The sequence below is a fragment of the Heterodontus francisci genome, unplaced genomic scaffold (genome assembly GCF_036365525.1).
Source record: "Heterodontus francisci isolate sHetFra1 unplaced genomic scaffold, sHetFra1.hap1 HAP1_SCAFFOLD_158, whole genome shotgun sequence".
NCBI classification, from domain to species: domain Eukaryota; kingdom Metazoa; phylum Chordata; class Chondrichthyes; order Heterodontiformes; family Heterodontidae; genus Heterodontus; species Heterodontus francisci.
In genome coordinates this window covers 3,542,727-3,567,040 of record NW_027140332.1, presented here as the reverse complement: position 1 = coordinate 3,567,040, position 24,314 = coordinate 3,542,727, and positions in this window count along the sequence as shown.

Here is a 24,314-nt window from a genome sequence, read left to right as displayed (position 1 = left end):
TGCGAGGTACAATTACCCTGTCAGAGGTTCCTGCACTGCGAGGTACAATTACCCTGTCAGAGGTTCCTGTACTGCGAAAGACAATTACCCTGTCAGAGGTTCCTGTACTGCGAGGTACAATTACCCTGTCAGAGGTTCCTGTACTGCGAGGTACAATTACACTGTCAGAGGTTCCTGTACTGCGAGGTACAATTACCCTGTCAGGGGTTCCTGTACTGCGAGGTACAATTACCCTGTCAGAGGTTCCTGCACTGCGAGGTACAATTACCCTGTCAGAGGTTCCTGTACTGCGAGGTACAATTACCCTGTCAGAGGTTCCTGTACTGCGAGGTACAATTACACTGTCAGAGGTTCCTGTACTGCGAGGTACAATTACCCTGTCAGAGGTTCCTGTACTGCGAGGTACAATTACCCTGTCAGAGGTTCCTGTACTGCGAGGTACAATTACCCTGTCAGAGGTTCCTGTACTGCGAGGTACAATTACCCTGTCAGAGGTTCCTGTACTGCGAGGTACAATTACCCTGTCAGAGGTTCCTGTACTGCGAGGTACAATTACCCTGTCAGAGGTTCCTGTACTGCGACGTACAATTACCCTGTCAGAGGTTCCTGTACTGCGAGGTACAATTACACTGTCAGAGGTTCCTGTACTGCGAGGTACAATTACCCTGTCAGAGGTTCCTGTACTGCGAGGTACAATTACCCTGTCAGAGGTTCCTGCACTGCGAGGTACAATTACCCTGTCAGAGGTTCCTGTACTGCGAAAGACAATTACCCTGTCAGAGGTTCCTGTACTGCGAGGTACAATTACCCTGTCAGAGGTTCCTGTACTGCGAGGTACAATTACACTGTCAGAGGTTCCTGTACTGCGAGGTACAATTACCCTGTCAGGGGTTCCTGTACTGCGAGGTACAATTACCCTGTCAGAGGTTCCTGCACTGCGAGGTACAATTACCCTGTCAGAGGTTCCTGTACTGCGAGGTACAATTACCCTGTCAGAGGTTCCTGTACTGCGAGGTACAATTACACTGTCAGAGGTTCCTGTACTGCGAGGTACAATTACCCTGTCAGGGGTTCCTGTACTGCGAGGTACAATTACCCTGTCAGAGGTTCCTGCACTGCGAGGTACAATTACCCTGTCAGAGGTTCCTGTACTGCGAGGTACAATTACCCTGTCAGAGGTTCCTGTACTGCGAGGTACAATTACCCTGTCAGAGGTTCCTGTACTGCGAGGTACAATTACCCTGTCAGAGGTTCCTGTACTGCGAGGTACAATTACCCTGTCAGAGGTTCCTGTACTGCGAGGTACAATTACCCTGTCAGAGGTTCCTGTACTGCGAGGTACAATTACCCTGTCAGAGGTTCCTGCACTGCGAGGTACAATTACCCTGTCAGAGGTTCCTGTACTGCGAGGTACAATTACCCTGTCAGAGGTTCCTGCACTGCGAGGTACAATTACCCTGTCAGAGGTTCCTGTACTGCGAGGTACAATTACCCTGTCAGAGGTTCCTGTACTGCGAGGTACAATTACACTGCAATAGGCCTTTGCATTCCAATAGTCAAGCATGCTAAAAAGGGCCAGGGCATTGTAAGTGAATGGTGTGTTAAACGTTTCTATTACTTTGCACTTATAAATGTCTATGGCACTGCCAGAGTGAGCGTGTTAATATTAATCTGTGTTCTCTGTCAGTGTGTTAATATTCCTGAGGACAGTGGGGGTGTTTTAAACTTCACAGGGTGTATCTGGCTGTGGGTCATGATGTACACAGTGTGTCAGTGAGTGTGTTAATATTAATCTGTGTTCTCTGTCAGTGTGTTAATATTCCTGAGGACAGTGGGGGTGTTTTACACTTCACAGGGTGTATCTGACTGTGGGTCATGATATACACAGTGTGTCAGTGAGTGTGTTAATATTAATCTGTGTTCTCTGTCAGTGTGTTAATATTGCTGAGGACAGTGGGGGTGTTTTACACTTCACAGCATGTATCTGACTGTGGGTCATGATATACACAGTGTGTCAGTGAGTGTGTTAATATTAATCTGTGTTCTCTGTCAGTGTGTTAATATTCCTGAGGACAGTGGGGGTGTTTTACACTTCACAGGGTGTATCTGACTGTGGGTCATGATGTACACAGTGTGTCAGTGAGTGTGTTAATATTAATCTGTGTTCTCTGTCAGTGTACTAATATTACTGAGGACAGTGGGGGTGTTTTACACTTCACAGGGTGTATCTGACTCTGGGTCATGATATACACAGTGTGTCAGTGAGTGTGTTAATATTAATCTGTGTTCTCTGTCAGTGTGTTAATATTACTGAGGACAGTGGAGGTGTTTTACACTTCACAGGGTTTATCTGACTGTGGGTGATGATATACACAGTGTGTCAGTGAGTGTGTTAATATTAATCTGTGTTCTCTGTCAGTGTGTTAATATTACTGAGGACAGTGGGGGTGTTTTACACTTCACAGGGTGTATCTGACTGTGGGTCATGATGTCACAGTGTGTCAGTGAGTGTGTTAATATTAATCTGTGTTCTCTGTCAGTGTGTTAATATTCCTGAGGACAGTGGGGGTGTTTTACACTTCACAGTGTGTATCTGACTGTGGGTCATGATATACACAGTGTGTCAGTGAGTGTGTTAATATTAATCTGTGTTCTCTGTCAGTGTGTTAATATTACTGAGGACAGTGGGGGTGTTTTACACTTCACAGGGTGTATCTGACTGTGGGTCATGATATACACAGTGTGTCAGTGAGTGTGTTAATATTAATCTGTGTTCTCTGTCAGTGTGTTAATATTACTGAGGACAGTGGGGGTGTTTTACACTTCACAGGGTTTATCTGACTGTGGGTCATGATATACACAGTGTGTCAGTGAGTGTTTTAATATTAATCTGTGTTCTCTGTCAGTGTGATAATATTACTGAGGACAGTGGGGGTGTTTTACACTTCACAGGGTGTATCTGACTGTGGGTCATGATATACACAGTGTGTCAGTGAGTGTGTTAATATTAATCTGTGTTCTCTGTCAGTGTGTTAATATTACTGAGGACAGTGGGGGTGTTTTACACTTCACAGGGTGTATCTGACTGTGGGTCATGATATACACAGTGTGTCAGTGAGTGTGTTAATATTAATATGTGTTCTCTGTCAGTGTGTTAATATTACTGAGGACAGTGGGGATGTTTTACACTTCACAGGGTGTATCTGACTGTGGGTCATGATATACACAGTGTGTCAGTGAGTGTGTTAATATTAATCTGTGTTCTCTGTCAGTGTGTTAATATTACTGAGGACAGTGAGGGTGTTTTACACTTCACAGGGTGTATCTGACTGTGGGTCATGATATACACAGTGTGTCAGTGAGTGTGTTAATATTAATCTGTGTTCTCTGTCAGTGTGTTAATATTCCTGAGGACAGTGGGGGTGTTATACACTTCACAGGGTGTATCTGACTGTGGGTCATGATGTACACAGTGTGTCAGTGAGTGTGTTAATATTAATCTGTGTTCTCTGTCAGTGTGTTAATATTACTGAGGACAGTGGGGGTGTTTTACACTTCACAGGGTGTATCTGACTGTTGGTCATGATGTACACAGTGTGTCAGTGAGTGTGTTAATATTAGTCTGTGTTCTCTGTCAGTGTGTTAATATTACTGAGGACAGTGGGCGTGTTTTACACTTCACAGGGTTTATCTGACTCTGGGTCATGATATACATAGTGTGTCAGTGAGTGTGTTAATATTAATCTGTGTTCTCTGTCAGTGTGTTAATATTCCTGAGGACAGTGGGGGTGTTTTACACTTCACAGGGTGTATCTGACTGTGGGTCATGATGTACACAGTGTGTCAGTGAGTGTGTTAATATTAATCTGTGTTCTCTGTCAGTGTGTTAATATTCCTGAGGACAGTGGGGGTGTTTTACACTTCACAGGGTGTATCTGACTGTGGGTCATGATGTACACAGTGTGTCAGTGAGAGTGTTAATATTAATCTGTGTACTCTGTCAGTGTGTTAATATTACTGAGGACAGTGGGGGTGTTTTACACTTCACAGGGTGTATCTGACTGTGGGTCATGATATACACAGTGTGTCAGTGAGTGTGTTAATATTAATCTGTGTTCTCTGTCAGTGTGTTAATATTCCTGAGGACAGTGGGGGTGTTTTACACTTCACAGGGTGTATCTGACTGTGGGTCATGATATACACAGTGTGTCAGTGAGTGTGTTAATATTAATCTGTGTTCTCTGTCAGTGTGTTAATATTACTGAGGACAGTGGGGGTGTTTTACACTTCACAGGGTGTATCTGACTGTGGGTCATGATATACACAGTGTGTCAGTGAGTGTGTTAATATTAATCTGTGTTCTCTGTCAGTGTGTTAATATTACTGAGGACAGTGGGGGTGTTTTACACTTCACAGGGTGTATCTGACTGTGGGTCATGATGTACACAGTGTGTCAGTGAGTGTGTTAATATTAATCTGTGTTCTCTGTCAGGTGTTAACATTACTGAGGACAGTGGGGTGTTTTACACTTCACAGGGTGTATCTGACTGTGGGTCATGATGTACACAGTGTGTCAGTGAGTGTGTTAATATTAATCTGTGTTCTCTGTCAATGTGTTAATATTACTGAGGACAGTGGGATGTTTTACACTTCACAGGGTTTATCTGACTGTGGGTCATGATGTACACAGTGTGTCAGTGAGTGTGTTAATATTAATCTGTGTTCTCTGTCAGTGTGTTAATATTCCTGAGGACAGTGGGGGTGTTTTACACTTCACAGGGTGTATCTGACTGTGGGTCATGATGTACACAGTGTGTCAGTGAGTGTGTTAATATTAATCTGTGTTCTCTGTCAATGTGTTAATATTACTGAGGACAGTGGGATGTTTTACACTTCACAGGGTTTATCTGACTGTGGGTCATGATATACACAGTGTGTCAGTGAGTGTGTTAATATTAATCTGTGTTCTCTGTCAGTGTGTTAATATTCCTGAGGACAGTGGGGGTGTTTTACACTTCACAGGGTTTATCTGACTGTGTGTCATGATATACACAGTGTGTCAGTGAGTGTGTTAATATTAATCTGTGTTCTCTGTCAGTGTGTTAATATTACTGAGGACAGTGGGGGTGTTTTACACTTCACAGGGTGTATCTGACTGTGGGTCATGATATACACAGTGTGTCAGTGAGTGGGTTAATATTAATCTGTGTTCTCTGTCAGTGTGTTAATATTCCTGAGGACAGTGGGGGTGTTTTACACTTCACAGGGTGTATCTGACTCTGGGTCATGATATACACAGTGTGTCAGTGAGTGTGTTAATATTAATCTGTGTTCTCTGTCAGTGTGTTAATATTCCTGAGGACAGTGGGGGTGTTTTCCACATCACAGGGTTTATCTGACTGTGGGTCATTATATACACAGTGTGTCAGTGAGTGTGTTAATATTAATCTGTGTTCTCTGTCAGTGTGTTAATATTCCTGAGGACAGTGGGGGTGTTTTACACTTCACCGGGTGTATCTGACTGTGGGTCATGATATACACAGTGTGTCAGTGAGTGTGTTAATATTAATCTGTGTTCTCTGTCAGTGTGTTAATATTCCTGAGGACAGTGGGGGTGTTTTACACTTCACAGGGTGTATCTGACTGTGGGTCATGATATACAGAGTGTGTCAGTGAGTGTGTTAATATTAATCTGTGTTCTCTGTCAGTGTGTTTATATTCCTGAGGACAGTGGGGGTGTTTTACACTTCACAGGGTGTATCTGACTGTGGGTCATGATATACACAGTGTGTCAGTGAGTGTGTCAATATTAATCTGTGTTCTCTGTCAGTGTGTTAATATTACTGAGGACAGTGGGGGTGTTTTACACTTCACAGGGTGTATCTGACTGTGGGTCATGATATACACAGTGTGTCAGTGAGTGTGTCAATATTAATCTGTGTTCTCTGTCAGTGTGTTAATATTACTGAGGACAGTGGGGGTGTTTTACACTTCACAGGGTGTATCTGACTGTGGGTCATGATATACACAGTGTGTCAGTGAATGTGTTAATATTAATCTGTGTTCTCTATCAGTGTGTTAATATTCCTGAGGACAGTGGGGGTGTTTTACACTTCACAGGGTGTATCTGACTGTGGGTCATGATATACACAGTGTGTCAGTGAGTGTGTTAATATTAATCTGTGTTCTCTGTCAGTGTGCTAATATTACTGAGGACAGTGGGAATGTTTTACACTTCACAGGGTGTATCTGACTGTGGGTCATGATGTACACAGTGTGTCAGTGAGTGTGTTAATATTAATCTGTGTTCTCTGTCAGTGTGTTATTATTACAGAGGACAGTGGGGGTGTTTTACACTTCACCGGGTGTATCTGACTGTGGGTCATGATATACACAGTGTGTCAGTGAGTGTGTTAATATTAATCTGTGTTCTCTGTCAGTGTGTTATTATTACAGAGGACAGTGGGGGTGTTTTACACTTCACAGGGTGTATCTGACTGTGGGTCATGATATACACAGTGTGTCAGTGAGTGTGTTAATATTAATCTGTGTTCTCTGTCAGGTGTTAATATTACTGAGGACAGTGGGGGTGTTTTACACTTCACAGGGTGCATCTGACTGTGGGTCATGATATACACAGTGTGTCAGTGAGTGTGTTAATATTAATCTGTGTTCTCTGTCAGTGTGTTAATATTACTGAGGACAGTGGGGGTGTTTTACACTTCACAGGGTGTATCTGACTGTGGGTCATGATGTACACAGTGTGTCAGTGAGTGTGTTAATATTAATCTGTGTTCTCTGTCAGTGTGTTAATATTACTGAGGACAGTGGGGGTGTTTTACACTTCACCGGGTGTATCTGACTGTGGGTCATGATATACACAGTGTGTCAGTGAGTGTGTTAATATTAATCTGTGTTCTCTGTCAGTGTGTTAATATTCCTGAGGACAGTGGGGGTGTTTTACACTTCACAGGGTGTATCTGACTCTGGGTCATGATATACACAGTGTGTCAGTGAGTGTGTTAATATTAATCTGTGTTCTCTGTCAGTGTGTTAATATTCCTGAGGACAGTGGGGGTGTTTTACACTTCACAGGGTGTATCTGACTCTGGGTCATGATGTACACAGTGTGTCAGTGAGTGTGTTAATATTAATCTGTGTTCTCTGTCAGTGTGTTAATATTCCTGAGGACAGTGGGGGTGTTTTACACTTCACAGGTTGTATCTGACTCTGGGTCATGATATACACAGTGTGTCAGTGAGTGTGTTAATATTAATCTGTGTTCTCTGTCAGTGTGTTAATATTCCTGAGGACAGTGGGGGTGTTTTACACTTCACAGGGTGTATCTGACTCTGGGTCATGATGTACACAGTGTGTCAGTGAGTGTGTTAATATTAATCTGTGTACTCTGTCAGTGTGTTAATATTCCTGAGGACAGTGGGGGTGTTTTACACTTCACCGGGTGTATCTGACTGTGAGTCATGATATACACAGTGTATCAGTGAGTGTGTTAATATTAATCTGTGTTCTCTGTCAGTGTGTTAATATTCCTGAGGACAGTGGGGGTGTTTTACACTTCACAGGGTGTATCTGACTGTGGGTCATGATATTCACAGTGTGTCGGTGAGTGTGTTAATATTAATCTGTGTTCTCTGTCAGTGTGTTAATATTCCTGAGGACAGTGGGGGTGTTTTACACTTCACAGGGTGTATCTGACTGTGGGTCATGATATACACAGTGTGTCAGTGAGTGTGTTAATATTAATCTGTGTTCTCTGTCAGGTGTTAATATTACTGAGGACAGTGGGGGTGTTTTACACTTCACAGGGTGCATCTGACTGTGGGTCATGATATACACAGTGTGTCAGTGAGTGTGTTAATATTAATCTGTGTTCTCTGTCAGTGTGTTAATATTACTGAGGACAGTGGGGGTGTTTTACACTTCACAGGGTGTATCTGACTGTGGGTCATGATGTACACAGTGTGTCAGTGAGTGTGTTAATATTAATCTGTGTTCTCTGTCAGTGTGTTAATATTACTGAGGACAGTGGGGGTGTTTTACACTTCACCGGGTGTATCTGACTGTGGGTCATGATATACACAGTGTGTCAGTGAGTGTGTTAATATTAATCTGTGTTCTCTGTCAGTGTGTTAATATTCCTGAGGACAGTGGGGGTGTTTTACACTTCACAGGGTGTATCTGACTGTGGGTCATGATATACACAGTGTGTCAGTGAGTGTGTTAATATTAATCTGTGTTCTCTGTCAGTGTGTTAATATTCCTGAGGACAGTGGGGGTGTTTTACACTTCACAGGGTGTATCTGACTCTGGGTCATGATGTACACAGTGTGTCAGTGAGTGTGTTAATATTAATCTGTGTTCTCTGTCAGGTGTTAATATTACTGAGGACAGTGGGGGTGTTTTACACTTCACAGGGTGCATCTGACTGTGGGTCATGATATACACAGTGTGTCAGTGAGTGTGTTAATATTAATCTGTGTTCTCTGTCAGTGTGTTAATATTACTGAGGACAGTGGGGGTGTTTTACACTTCACAGGGTGTATCTGACTGTGGGTCATGATGTACACAGTGTGTCAGTGAGTGTGTTAATATTAATCTGTGTTCTCTGTCAGTGTGTTAATATTACTGAGGACAGTGGGGGTGTTTTACACTTCACCGGGTGTATCTGACTGTGGGTCATGATATACACAGTGTGTCAGTGAGTGTGTTAATATTAATCTGTGTTCTCTGTCAGTGTGTTAATATTCCTGAGGACAGTGGGGGTGTTTTACACTTCACAGGGTGTATCTGACTCTGGGTCATGATATACACAGTGTGTCAGTGAGTGTGTTAATATTAATCTGTGTTCTCTGTCAGTGTGTTAATATTCCTGAGGACAGTGGGGGTGTTTTACACTTCACAGGGTGTATCTGACTCTGGGTCATGATGTACACAGTGTGTCAGTGAGTGTGTTAATATTAATCTGTGTTCTCTGTCAGTGTGTTAATATTCCTGAGGACAGTGGGGGTGTTTTACACTTCACAGGTTGTATCTGACTCTGGGTCATGATATACACAGTGTGTCAGTGAGTGTGTTAATATTAATCTGTGTTCTCTGTCAGTGTGTTAATATTCCTGAGGACAGTGGGGGTGTTTTACACTTCACAGGGTGTATCTGACTCTGGGTCATGATGTACACAGTGTGTCAGTGAGTGTGTTAATATTAATCTGTGTACTCTGTCAGTGTGTTAATATTCCTGAGGACAGTGGGGGTGTTTTACACTTCACCGGGTGTATCTGACTGTGAGTCATGATATACACAGTGTATCAGTGAGTGTGTTAATATTAATCTGTGTTCTCTGTCAGTGTGTTAATATTCCTGAGGACAGTGGGGGTGTTTTACACTTCACAGGGTGTATCTGACTGTGGGTCATGATATTCACAGTGTGTCGGTGAGTGTGTTAATATTAATCTGTATTCTCTGTCAGTGTGTTAATATTCCTGAGGACAGTGGGGGTGTTTTACACTTCACAGGGTGTATCTGACTGTGGGTCATGATATACACAGTGTGTCAGTGAGTGTGTTAATATTAATCTGTGTTCTCTGTCAGGTGTTAATATTACTGAGGACAGTGGGGGTGTTTTACACTTCACAGGGTGCATCTGACTGTGGGTCATGATATACACAGTGTGTCAGTGAGTGTGTTAATATTAATCTGTGTTCTCTGTCAGTGTGTTAATATTACTGAGGACAGTGGGGGTGTTTTACACTTCACCGGGTGTATCTGACTGTGGGTCATGATATACACAGTGTGTCAGTGAGTGTGTTAATATTAATCTGTGTTCTCTGTCAGTGTGTTAATATTCCTGAGGACAGTGGGGGTGTTTTACACTTCACAGGGTGTATCTGACTGTGGGTCATGATATACACAGTGTGTCAGTGAGTGTGTTAATATTAATCTGTGTTCTCTGTCAGTGTGTTAATATTCCTGAGGACAGTGGGGGTGTTTTACACTTCACAGGGTGTATCTGACTCTGGGTCATGATGTACACAGTGTGTCAGTGAGTGTGTTAATATTAATCTGTGTTCTCTGTCAGTGTGTTAATATTCCTGAGGACAGTGGGGGTGTTTTACACTTCACAGGTTGTATCTGACTCTGGGTCATGATATACACAGTGTGTCAGTGAGTGTGTTAATATTAATCTGTGTTCTCTGTCAGTGTGTTAATATTCCTGAGGACAGTGGGGGTGTTTTACACTTCACAGGGTGTATCTGACTCTGGGTCATGATGTACACAGTGTGTCAGTGAGTGTGTTAATATTAATCTGTGTACTCTGTCAGTGTGTTAATATTCCTGAGGACAGTGGGGGTGTTTTACACTTCACCGGGTGTATCTGACTGTGAGTCATGATATACACAGTGTATCAGTGAGTGTGTTAATATTAATCTATGTTCTCTGTCAGTGTGTTAATATTCCTGAGGACAGTGGGGGTGTTTTACACTTCACAGGGTGTATCTGACTGTGGGTCATGATATTCACAGTGTGTCGGTGAGTGTGTTAATATTAATCTGTGTTCTCTGTCAGTGTGTTAATATTCCTGAGGACAGTGGGGGTGTTTTACACTTCACAGGGTGTATCTGACTGTGGGTCATGATATACACAGTGTGTCAGTGAGTGTGTTAATATTAATCTGTGTTCTCTGTCAGTGTGTTACTATTGCTGAGGACATTGGGGGTGTTTTACACTTCACAGGGTGTATCTGACTGTGGGTCATGATATACACAGTGTGTCAGTGAGTGTGTTAATATTAATCTGTGTTCTCTGTCAGTGTGTTAATATTACTGAGGACAGTGGGGGTGTTTTACACTTCACAGGGTTTATCTGACTGTGGGTCATGATGTACACAGTGTGTCAGTGAGTGTGTTAATATTAATCTGTGTTCTCTGTCAGTGTGTTAATATTCCTGAGGACAGTGGGGGTGTTTTACACTTCACCGGGTGTATCTGACTGTGAGTCATGATATACACAGTGTGTCAGTGAGTGTGTTAATATTAATCTGTGTTCTCTGTCAGGTGTTAATATTACTGAGGACAGTGGGGGTGTTTTACACTTCACCGGGTGTATCTGACTCTGGGTCATGATGTACACAGTGTGTCAGTGAGTGTGTTAATATTAATCTGTGTTCTCTGTCAGTGTGTTAATATTCCTGAGGACAGTGGGGGTGTTTTACACTTCACAGGGTGTATCTGACTGTGGGTCATGATATACACAGTGTGTCAGTGAGTGTGTTAATATTAATCTGTGTTCTCTGTCAGGTGTTAATATTACTGAGGACAGTGGGGGTGTTTTACAATTCACAGGGTTTATCTGACTGTGGGTCATGATATACACAGTGTGTCAGTGAGTGTGTTAATATTAATCTGTGTTCTCTGTCAGTGTGTTAATATTACTGAGGACAGTGGGGGTGTTTTACACTTCACAGGGTGTATCTGACTGTGCGTCATGATATACACAGTGTGTCAGTGAGTGTGTTAACATTAATCTGTGTCCTCTGTCAGTGTGTTAATATTCCTGAGGACAGTGGGGGTGTTTTACACTTCACAGGGTGTATCTGACTGTGGGTCATGATATACACAGTGTGTCAGTGAGTGTTTTAATATTAATCTGTGTTCTCTGTCAGTGTGTTAATATTACTGAGGACAGTGGGGATGTTTTACACTTCACAGGGTTTATCTGACTGTGGGTCATGATATACACAGTGTGTCAGTGAGTGTGTTAATATTAATCTGTGTTCTCTGTCAGTGTGTTAATATTACTGAGGACAGTGGGGGTGTTTTACACTTCACAGGGTGTATCTGACTGTGGGTCATGATATACACAGTGTGTCAGTGAGTGTGTTAATATTAATCTGTGTTCTCTGTCAGTGTGTTAATATTACTGAGGACAGTGGGGGTGTTTTACACTTCACAGGGTGTATCTGACTGTGGGTCATGATATACAGAGTGTGTCAGTGAGTGTGTTAATATTAATCTGTGTTCTCTGTCAGTGTGTTAATATTCCTGAGGACAGTGGGGGTGTTTTACACTTCACAGGGTGTATCTGACTGTGGGTCATGATATACACAGTGTGTCAGTGAGTGTGTTATTATTAATCTGTGTTCTCTGTCAGTGTGTTAATATTCCTGAGGACAGTGGGGGTGTTTTACACTTCACAGGGTGTATCTGACTGTGGGTCATGATGTACACAGTGTGTCAGTGAGTGTGTTAATATTAATCTGTGTTCTCTGTCAGTGTGTTAATATTACTGAGGACAGTGGGGTGTTTTACACTTCACAGGGTGTATCTGACTGTGAGTCATGATGTACACAGTGTGTCAGTGAGTGTGTTAATATTAATCTGTGTTCTCTGTCAGTGTGTTAATATTCCTGAGGACAGTGGGGGTGTTTTACACTTCACAGGGTGTATCTGACTGTGGGTCATGATATACACAGTGTGTCAGTGAGTGTGTTAATATTAATCTGTGTTCTCTGTCAGTGTGTTAATATTACTGAGGACAGTGGGGATGTTTTACACTTCACAGGGTTTATCTGACTGTGGGTCATGATATACACAGTGTGTCAGTGAGTGTGTTAATATTAATCTGTGTTCTCTGTCAGTGTGCTAATATTACTGAGGACAGTGGGGGTGTTTTTCACTTCACAGGGTGTATCTGACTGTGGGTCATGACATACACAGTGTGTCAGTGAGTGTGTTAATATTAATCTGTGTTCTCTGTCAGTGTGTTAATATTGCTGAGGACAGTGGGGGTGTTTTACACTTCACAGGGTGTATCTGACTGTGTGTCATGATGTACACAGTGTGTCAGTGAGTGTGTTAATATTAATCTGTGTTCTCTGTCAGTGTGTTAATATTGCTGAGGACAGTGGGGGTGTTTTACACTTCACAGGGTGTATCTGACTGTGGGTCATGATGTACACAGTGTGTCAGTGAGTGTGTTAATATTAATCTGTGTTCTCTGTCAGTGTGTTAATATTACTGAGGACAGTGGGGGTGTTTTACACTTCACAGGGTGTATCTGACTGTGGGTCATGATGTACACAGTGTGTCAGTGAGTGTGTTAATATTAATCTGTGTTCTCTGTCAGAGTGTTAATATTACTGAGGACAGTGGGGGTGTTTTACACTTCACAGATTTTATCTGACTGTGGGTCATGATGTACTCAGTGTGTCAGTGAGTGTGTTAATATTAATCTGTGTTCTCTGTCAGTGTGTTAATATTACTGAGGACAGTGGGGATGTTTTACACTTCACCGGGTGTATCTGACTGTGGGTCATGATATACACAGTGTGTCAGTGAGTGTGTTAATATTAATCTGTGTTCTCTGTCAGTGTGTTAATATTCCTGAGGACAGTGGGGGTGTTTTACACTTCACAGGGTGTATCTGACTGTGGGTCATGATATACATAGTGTGTCAGTGAGTGTGTTAATATTAATCTGTGTTCTCTGTCAGTGTGTTAATATTACTGAGGACAGTGGGGGTGTTTTACACTTCACAGGGTGTATCTGACTGTGGGTGATGATGTACACAGTGTGTCAGTGAGTGTGTTAATATTAATCTGTGTTCTCTGTCAGTGTGTTAATATTACTGAGGACAGTGGGGGTATTTTACACTTCACAGGGTGTATCTGACTGTGAGTCATGATGTACACAGTGTGTCAGTGAGTGTGTTAATATTAATCTGTGTTCTCTGTCAGTGTGTTAATATTCCTGAGGACAGTGGGGGTGTTTTACACCTCACAGGGTGTATCTGACTGTGGGTCATGATATACACAGTGTGTCAGTGAGTGTGTTAATATTAATATGTGTTCTCTGTCAGTGTGTTAATATTACTGAGGACAGTGGGGGTGTTTTACACTTCACAGGGTGTATCTGACTGTGGGTCATGATGTACACAGTGTGTCAGTGAGTGTGTTAATATTAATCTGTGTTCTATGTCAATGTGTTAATATTACTGAGGACAGTGGGGGTGTTTCACACTTCACAGGGTGTATCTGACTGTGGGTCATGATGTACACAGTGTGTCAGTGAGTGTGTTAATATTAATCTGTGTTCTCTGTCAGTGTGTTAATATTCCTGAGGACAGTGGGGGTGTTTTACACTTCACAGGGTGTATCTGACTGTGGGTCATGATGTACACAGTGTGTCAGTGAGTGTGTTAATATTAATCTGTGTTCTCTGTCAGTGTGTAATATTCCTGAGGACAGTGGGGGTGTTTTACACTTCACAGGGTGTATCTGACTGTGGGTCATGATATACACAGTGTGTCAGTGAGTGTGTTAATATTAATCTTTGTTCTCTGTCAGTGTGTTAATATTGCTGCGGACAGTGGGGGTGTTTTACACTTCACAGGGTGTATCTGACTGTGGGTCATGATATACACAGTGTGTCAGTGAGTGTGTTAATATTAATCTGTGTTCTCTGTCAGTGTGTTAATATTACTGTGGACAGTGGGGGTGTTTTACACTTCACAGGGTGTATCTGACTGTGGGTCATGATATACACAGTGTGTCAGTGAGTGTGTTAATATTAATCTGTGTTCTCTGTCAGTGTGTTAATATTCCTGAGGACAGTGGGGGTGTTTTACACTTCACAGGGTGTATCTGACTGTGGGTCATGATATACACAGTGTGTCAGTGAGTGTGTTAATATTAATCTGTGTTCTCTGTCAGTGTGTTAATATTACTGAGGACAGTGGGGATGTTTTACACTTCACAGGGTGTATCTGACTGTGGGTCATGATATACACAGTGTGTCAGTGAGTGTGTTAATATTAATCTGTGTTCTCTGTCAGTGTGTTAATATTCCTGAGGACAGTGGGGGTGTTTTACACTTCACAGGGTGTATCTGACTGTGGGTCATGATATACACAGTGTGTCAGTGAGTGTGTTAATATTAATCTGTGTTCTCTGTCAGTGTGTTAATATTACTGAGGTCAGTGGGGATGTTTTACACTTCACCGGGTGTATCTGACTGTGGGTCATGATAGACACAGTGTGTCAGTGAGTGTGTTAATATTAATCTGTGTTCTCTGTCAGTGTGTTAATATTCCTGAGGACAGTGGGGGTTTTTTACACTTCACAGGGTGTATCTGACTGTGGGTCATGATATGCATAGTGTGTCAGTGAGTGTGTTAATATTAATCTGTGTTCTCTGTCAGTGTGTTAATATTACTGAGGACAGTGGGGGTGTTTTACACTTCACAGGGTGTATCTGACTGTGGGTCATGATGTACACAGTGTGTCAGTGAGTGTGTTAATATTAATCTGTGTTCTCTGTCAGTGTGTTAATATTACTGAGGACAGTGGGGATGTTTTACACTTCACAGGGTGTATCTAACTGTGGGTCAAGATGTACACAGTGTGTCAGTGAGTGTGTTAATATTAATCAGTGTTCACTTTCAGTGTGTTAATATTCCTGAGGACAGTGGGGGTGTTTTACACTTCACAGGGTTTATCTGACTGTGGGTCATGATATACACAGTGTGTCAGTGAGTGTGTTAATATTAATCTGTGTTCTCTGTCGGTGTGCTAATATTACTGAAGACAGTGGGGGTGTTTTACACTTCACAGGGTGTATCTGACTGTGCTTCATGATGTACACAGTGTGTCAGTGAGTGTGTTAATATTAATCTGTGTTCTCTGTCAGTGTGTTAATATTGCTGAGGACAGTGGGGGTGTTTTACACTTCACAGGGTGTATCTGACTGTGGGTCATGATGTACACAGTGTGTCAGTGAGTGTGTTAATATTAATCTGTGTTCTCTGTCAGTGTGTTAATATTACTGAGGACAGTGGGGATGTTTTACACTTCACAGGGTGTATCTGACTGTGGGTCATGATATACACAGTGTGTCAGTGAGTGTGTTAATATTAATCTGTGTTCTCTGTCAGTGTGTTAATATTACTGAGGACAGTGGGGGTGTTTTACACTTCACAGGGTGTATCTGACTGTGGGTCATGATGTACACAGTGTGTCAGTGAGTGTGTTAATATTAATCTGTGTTCTCTGTCAGTGTGTTAATATTCCTGAGGACAGTGGGGGTGTTTTACACTTCACAGGGTGTATCTGACTCTGGGTCATGATATTCACAGTGCGTCAGTGAGTGTGTTAATATTAATCTGTGTTCTCTGTCAGTGTGTTAATATTACTGAGGACAGTGGGGGTGTTTTACACTTCACAGGGTGTATCTGACTGTGGGTCATGATATACACAGTGTGTCAGCGAGTGTGTTAATATTAATCTGTGTTCTCTGTCAGTGTGTTAATATTCCTGAGGACAGTGGGGGTGTTTTACACTTCACAGGGTGTATCTGACTGTGGGTCATGATATACACAGTGTGTCAGTGAGTGTGTTAATATTAATCTGTGTTCTCTGTCAGTGTGTTAATATTACTGAGGACAGCGGGGATGTTTTACACTTCACAGGGTTTATCTGACTGTGGGTCATGATATACACAGTGTGTCAGTGAGTGTGTTAATATTAATCTGTGTTCTCTGTCAGTGTGCTAATATTACTGAAGACAGTGGGGGTGTTTTACACTTCACAGGGTGTATCTGACTGTGCTTCATGATGTACACAGTGTGTCAGTGAGTGTGTTAATATTAATCTGTGTTCTCTGTCAGTGTGTTAATATTGCTGAGGACAGTGGGGGTGTTTTACACTTCACAGGGTGTATCTGACTGTGGGTCATGATGTACACAGTGTGTCAGTGAGTGTGTTAATATTAATCTGTGTTCTCTGTCAGTGTGTTAATATTACTGAGGACAGTGGGGATGTTTTACACTTCACAGGGTGTATCTGACTGTGGGTCATGATATACACAGTGTGTCAGTGAGTGTGTTAATATTAATCTGTGTTCTCTGTCAGTGTGTTAATATTACTGAGGACAGTGGGGGTGTTTTACACTTCACAGGGTGTATCTGACTGTGGGTCATGATGTACACAGTGTGTCAGTGAGTGAGTTAATATTAATCTGTGTTCTCTGTCAGTGTGTTAATATTCCTGAGGACAGTGGGGGTGTTTTACACTTCACAGAGTGTATCTGACTGTGGGTCATGATATACACAGTGTGTCAGTGAGTGTGTTAATATTAATCTGTGTTCTCTGTCAGTGTGTTAATATTGCTGAGGACAGTGGGGGTGTTTTACACTTCACAGGGTGTATCTGACTGTGGGTCATGATGTACACAGTGTGTCAGTGAGTGTGTTAATATTAATCTGTGTTCTCTGTCAGTGTGTTAATATTGCTGAGGACGGTGGGGGTGTTTTACACTTCACAGGGTGTATCTGACTGCGGGTCATGATGTACACAGTGTGTCAGTGAGTGTGTTAATATTAATCTGTGTTCTCTGTCAGTGTGTTAATATTCCTGAGGACAGTGGGGGTGTTTTACACTTCACAGGGTGTATCTGACTGTGGGTCATGATGTACACAGTGTGTCAGTGAGTGTGTTAATATTAATCTGTGTTCTCTGTCAGAGTGTTAATATTACTGAGGACAGTGGGGGCGTTTTACACTTCACAGGGTTTATCTGACTGTGGGTCATGATGTACACAGTGTGTCAGTGAGTGTGTTAATATTAATCTGTGTTCTCTGTCAGTGTGTTAATATTACTGAGGACAGTGGGGGTGTTTTACACTTCACAGGGTGTATCTGACTGTGGGTCATGACGTACACAGTGTGTCAGTGAGTGTGTTAATATTAATCTGTGTTCTCTGTCAGTGTGTTAATATTACTGGGGACAGTGGGGGTGTTTTACACTTCACAGGGTGTATCTGACTGTGGGTCATGATATACACAGTGTGTCAGTGAGTGTGTTAATATTAATCTGTGTTCTCTGTCAGTGTGTTAATATTACTGAGGTCAGTGGGGATGTTTTACACTTCACCGGGTGTATCTGACTGTGGGTCATGATAGACACAGTGTGTCAGTGAGTGTGTTAATATTAATCTGTGTTCTCTGTCAGTGTGTTAATATTCCTGAGGACAGTGGGGGTTTTTTACACTTCACAGGGTGTATCTGACTGTGGGTCATGATATGCATAGTGTGTCAGTGAGTGTGTTAATATTAATCTGTGTTCTCTGTCAGTGTGTTAATATTACTGAGGACAGTGGGGGTGTTTTACACTTCACAGGGTGTATCTGACTGTGGGTCATGATGTACACAGTGTGTCAGTGAGTGTGTTAATATTAATCTGTGTTCTATGTCAATGTGTTAATATTACTGAGGACAGTGGGGGTGTTTCACACTTCACAGGGTGTATCTGACTGTGGGTCATGATGTACACAGTGTGTCAGTGAGTGTGTTAATATTAATCTGTGTTCTCTGTCAGTGTGTTAATATTCCTGAGGACAGTGGGGGTGTTTTACACTTCACAGGGTGTATCTGACTGTGGGTCATGATGTACACAGTGTGTCAGTGAGTGTGTTAATATTAATCTGTGTTCTCTGTCAGTGTGTTAATATTCCTGAGGACAGTGGGGGTGTTTTACACTTCACAGGGTGTATCTGACTGTGGGTCATGATATACACAGTGTGTCAGTGAGTGTGTTAATATTAATCTTTGTTCTCTGTCAGTGTGTTAATATTGCTGCGGACAGTGGGGGTGTTTTACACTTCACAGGGTGTATCTGACTGTGGGTCATGATATACACAGTGTGTCAGTGAGTGTGTTAATATTAATCTGTGTTCTCTGTCAGTGTGTTAATATTACTGTGGACAGTGGGGGTGTTTTACACTTCACAGGGTGTATCTGACTGTGGGTCATGATATACACAGTGTGTCAGTGAGTGTGTTAATATTAATCTGTGTTCTCTGTCAGTGTGTTAATATTCCTGAGGACAGTGGGGGTGTTTTACACTTCACAGGGTGTATCTGACTGTGGGTCATGATATACACAGTGTGTCAGTGAGTGTGTTAATATTAATCTGTGTTCTCTGTCAGTGTGTTAATATTACTGAGGACAGTGGGGATGTTTTACACTTCACAGGGTTTATCTGACTGTGGGTCATGATATACACAGTGTGTCAGTGAGTGTGTTAATATTAATCTGTGTTCTCTGTCAGTGTGCTAATATTACTGAAGACAGTGGGGGTGTTTTACACTTCACAGGGTGTATCTGACTGTGCTTCATGATGTACACAGTGTGTCAGTGAGTGTGTTAATATTAATCTGTGTTCTCTGTCAGTGTGTTAATATTGCTGAGGACAGTGGGGGTGTTTTACACTTCACAGGGTGTATCTGACTGTGGGTCATGATGTACACAGTGTGTCAGTGAGTGTGTTAATATTAATCTGTGTTCTCTGTCAGTGTGTTAATATTACTGAGGACAGTGGGGATGTTTTACACTTCACAGGGTGTATCTGACTGTGGGTCATGATATACACAGTGTGTCAGTGAGTGTGTTAATATTAATCTGTGTTCTCTGTCAGTGTGTTAATATTACTGAGGACAGTGGGGGTGTTTTACACTTCACAGGGTGTATCTGACTGTGGGTCATGATGTACACAGTGTGTCAGTGAGTGTGTTAATATTAATCTGTGTTCTCTGTCAGTGTGTTAATATTCCTGAGGACAGTGGGGTGTTTTACACTTCACAGGGTGTATCTGACTGTGGGTCATGATATACACAGTGTGTCAGTGAGTGTGTTAATATTAATCTGTGTTCTCTGTCAGTGTGTTAATATTACTGAGGACAGTGGGGATGTTTTACACTTCACAGGGTTTATCTGACTGTGGGTCATGATATACACAGTGTGTCAGTGAGTGTGTTAATATTAATCTGTGTTCTCTGTCAGTGTGCTAATATTACTGAAGACAGTGGGGGTGTTTTACACTTCACAGGGTGTATCTGACTGTGCTTCATGATGTACACAGTGTGTCAGTGAGTGTGTTAATATTAATCTGTGTTCTCTGTCAGTGTGTTAATATTGCTGAGGACAGTGGGGGTGTTTTACACTTCACAGGGTGTATCTGACTGTGGGTCATGATGTACACAGTGTGTCAGTGAGTGTGTTAATATTAATCTGTGTTCTCTGTCAGTGTGTTAATATTACTGAGGACAGTGGGGATGTTTTACACTTCACAGGGTGTATCTGACTGTGGGTCATGATATACACAGTGTGTCAGTGAGTGTGTTAATATTAATCTGTGTTCTCTGTCAGTGTGTTAATATTACTGAGGACAGTGGGGGTGTTTTACACTTCACAGGGTGTATCTGACTGTGGGTCATGATGTACACAGTGTGTCAGTGAGTGTGTTAATATTAATCTGTGTTCTCTGTCAGTGTGTTAATATTGCTGAGGACAGTGGGGGTGTTTTACACTTCACAGGGTGTATCTGACTGTGTGTCATGATGTACACAGTGTGTCAGTGAGTGTGTTAATATTAATCTGTGTTCTCTGTCAGTGTGTTAATATTGCTGAGGACAGTGGGGGTGTTTTACACTTCACAGGGTGTATCTGACTGCGGGTCATGATGTACACAGTGTGTCAGTGAGTGTGTTAATATTAATCTGTGTTCTCTGTCAGTGTGTTAATATTCCTGAGGACAGTGGGGGTGTTTTACACTTCACAGGGTGTATCTGACTGTGGGTCATGATGTACACAGTGTGTCAGTGAGTGTGTTAATATTAATCTGTGTTCTCTGTCAGAGTCTTAATATTACTGAGGACAGTGGGGGCGTTTTACACTTCACAGGGTTTATCTGACTGTGGGTCATGATGTACACAGTGTGTCAGTGAGTGTGTTAATATTAATCTGTGTTCTCTGTCAGTGTGTTAATATTACTGGGGACAGTGGGGGTGTTTTACACTTCACAGGGTGTATCTGACTGTGGGTCATGATGTACACAGTGTGTCAGTGAGTGTGTTAATATTAATCTGTGTTCTCTGTCAGTGTGTTAATATTACTGGGGACAGTGGGGGTGTTTTACACTTCACAGGGTGTATCTGACTGTGGGTCATGATGTACACAGTGTGTCAGTGAGTGTGTTAATATTAATCTGTGTTCTCTGTCAGTGTGTTAATATTACTGAGGACAGTGGGGGTGTTTTACACTTCACAGGGTGTATCTGACTGTGGGTCATGATGTACACAGTGTGTCAGTGAGTGTGTTAATATTAATCTGTGTTCTCTGTCAGTGTGTTAATATTACTGAGGACAGTGGGGATGTTTTACACTTCACCGGGTGTATCTGACTGTGGGTCATGATATACACAGTGTGTCAGTGAGTGTGTTAATATTAATCTGTGTTCTCTGTCAGTGTGTTAATATTACTGGGGACAGTGGGGGTGTTTTACACTTCACAGGGTGTATCTGACTGTGGGTCATGATATACACAGTGTGTCATTGAGTGTGTTAATATTAATCTGTGTTCTCTGTCAGTGTGTTAATATTCCTGAGGACAGTGGGGGTGTTTTACACTTCACAGGGTGTATCTGACTGTGGGTCATGATATACACAGTGTGTCAGTGAGAGTGTTAATATTAATCTGTGTTCTCTGTCAGTGTGTTAATATTCCTGAGGACAGTGGGGGTGTTTTACACTTCACAGGGTGTATCTGACTGTGGGTCATGATATACACAGTGTGTCAGTGAGTGTGTTAATATTAATCTGTGTTCTCTGTCAGTGTGTTAATATTAATGAGGACAGTGGGGATGTTTTACACTTCACAGGGTGTATCTGACTGTGAGTCATGATATACACAGTGTGTCAGTGAGTGTGTTAATATTAATCTGTGTTCTCTGTCAGTGTGTTAATATTCCTGAGGACAGTGGGGGTGTTTTACACTTCACAGGATGTATCTGACTATGGGTCATGATATACACAGTGTGTCAGTGAGTGTGTTAATATTAATCTGTGTTCTCTGTCAGTGTGTTAATATTACTGAGGACAGTGGGGGTGTTTTACACTTCACAGGGTGTATCTGACTGTGGGTCATGATATACAGAGTGTGTCAGTGAGTGTGTTAATATTAATCTGTGTTCTCTGTCAGTGTGTTAATATTACTGAGGACAGTGGGGGTGTTTTACACTTCACAGGGTGTATCTGACTGTGGGTCATGATATACACTGTGTGTCAGTGAGTGTGTTAATATTAATCTGTGTTCTCTGTCAGTGTGTTAATATTCCTGAGGACAGTGGGGGTGTTTTACACTTCACAGGGTGTATCTGACTGTGGGTCATGATATACACAGTGTGTCAGTGAGTGTGTTAATATTAATCTGTGTTCTCTGTCAGTGTGTTAATATTCCTGAGGACAGTGGGGGTGTTTTACACTTCACAGGGTGTATCTGACTGTTGGTCATGATATACAGAGTGTGTCAGTGAGTGTGTTAATATTAATCTGTGTTCTCTGTCAGTGTGTTAATATTACTGAGGACAGGGGGGGGTGTTTTACACTTCACAGGGTGTATCTGACTGTGGGTCATGATATACAGAGTGTGTCAGTGAGTGTGTTAATATTAATCTGTGTTCTCTGTCAGTGTGTTAATATTACTGAGGACAGTGGGGGTGTTTTACAGTTCACAGGGTGTATCTGACTGTGGGTCATGATGTACACAGTGTGTCAGTGAGTGTGTTAATATTAATCTGTGTTCTCTGTCAGTGTGTTAATATTACTGAGGACAGTGGGGGTGTTTTACACTTCACAGGGTGTATCTGACTGTGGGTCATGATTTACACAGTGTGTCAGTGAGTGTGTTAATATTAATCTGTGTTCTCTGTCAGTGTGTTAATATTACTGAGGACAGTGGGGGTGTTTTACACTTTTGCAGGGCGTATCTGACTGTGGGTCATGATATACACAGTGTGTCAGTGAGTGTGTTAATATTAATCTGTGTTCTCTGTCAGTGTGTTAATATTACTGAGGACAGTGGGGGTGTTTTACACTTCACAGGGTGTATCTGACTGTGGGTCATGATGTACACAGTGTGTCAGTGAGTGTGTTAATATTAATCTGTGTTCTCTGTCAGTGTGTTAATATTACTGAGGACAGTGGGGGTGTTTTACACTTCACAGGGTGTATCTGACTGTGGGTCATGATTTACACAGTGTGTCAGTGAGTGTGTTAATATTAATCTGTGTTCTCTGTCAGTGTGTTAATATTACTGAGGACAGTGGGGGTGTTTTACACTTTTGCAGGGTGTATCTGACTGTGGGTCATGATATACACAGTGTGTCAGTGAGTGTGTTAATATTAATCTGTGTTCTCTGTCAGTGTGTTAATATTACTGAGGACAGTGGGGGTGTTTTACACTTCACAGGGTGTATCTGACTGTGGGTCATGATGTACACAGTGTGTCAGTGAGTGTGTTAATATTAATCTGTGTTCTCTGTCAGTGTGTTAATATTACTGAGGACAGTGGGGATGTTTTACACTTCACCGGGTGTATCTGACTGTGGGTCATGATATACACAGTGTGTCAGTGAGTGTGTTAATATTAATCTGTGTTCTCTGTCAGTGTGTTAATATTACTGAGGACAGTGGGGGTGTTTTACACTTCACAGGGTGTATCTGACTGTGGGTCATGATATACACAGTGTGTCAGTGAGTGTGTTAATATTAATCTGTGTTCTCTGTCAGTGTGTTAATATTCCTGAGGACAGTGGGGGTGTTTTACACTTCACAGGGTGTATCTGACTGTGGGTCATGATGTACACAGTGTGTCAGTGAGTGTGTTAATATTAATCTGTGTTCTCTGTCAGTGTGTTAATATTACTGAGGACAGTGGGGATGTTTTACACTTCACAGGGTGTATCTGACTGTGGGTCATGATATACACAGTGTGTCAGTGAGTGTGTTAATATTAATCTGTGTTCTCTGTCAGTGTGTTAATATTACTGAGGACAGTGGGGATGTTTTACACTTCACAGGGTGTATCTGACTGTGGGTCATGATATACACAGTGTGTCAGTGAGTGTGTTAATATTAATCTGTGTTCTCTGTCAGTGTGTAAATATTCCTGAGGACAGTGGGGGTGTTTTACACTTCACAGGGTGTATCTGACTGTGGGTCATGATATACACAGTGTGTCAGTGAGTGTGTTAATGTTAATCTGTGTTCTCTGTCAGTGTGTTAATATTGCTGAGGACAGTGGGGGTGTTTTACACTTCACAGGGTGTATCTGACTGTGGGTCATGATATACACAGTGTGTCAGTGAGTGTGTTAATATTAATCTGTGTTCTCTGTCAGGTGTTAATATTCCTGAGGACAGTGGGGGTGTTTTACACTTCACAGGGTGTATCTGACTGCGGGTCATG